Here is a 636-nt window from a genome sequence, read left to right as displayed (position 1 = left end):
AACACACTGGCATGCCCAAATAGAACAATATTCAGACAAAAAGTTTACAAATATACCACTGTTCTCATTTTGCATTTACCATCCACTGCTAAGCATGAGGCCTACTTTTAAGTGTGCTTAATATCACCAATGAGACTCCATTGGAAGCAACTATGTTTTAATGTGCAACATTGGTGCCAATTGCAGATAGCTTTGTGATTATGGGTAGGATTTAAGCTTACTTCTCATTGCTGGGAACCCTCTCAGCATTGAACCTGTTGAGACCATATATATACATATTTCTAAAATATATATACATATTTCTAAAATATTTGCAAAATAGTATTTCCTTCTCATGTGTATGCTCTGACCAGAGTCCTACTTCATTGTGCTTTGCTGACATTGTATGATTAAGAAAGAACAGTCAGCTGCGATTATAATGTTGTCTAATGTTGATTGGTATTTAGATATGTGGTCATAAATCTAGTTTCACTAGACACATAATTACAAAATCACTATAATATGGCCTCTAGAGGTGAGTGTTGCTAAATGGTTGTTTCATGTCAAAGACTTCACTTAAGCCCTTTGACTTACTATTTAGTAATCTGTGTCTAGGCTGACACTCATCATTGCATGGAAGCTAAAGAAAGACTTACC

This window comes from Apodemus sylvaticus, chromosome 4, assembly GCF_947179515.1.
Source record: "Apodemus sylvaticus chromosome 4, mApoSyl1.1, whole genome shotgun sequence".
NCBI classification, from domain to species: Eukaryota; Metazoa; Chordata; class Mammalia; order Rodentia; family Muridae; genus Apodemus; species Apodemus sylvaticus.
The sequence above is the reverse complement of the archived record's forward strand: the minus strand, read 5'-3'. Positions refer to the sequence as shown.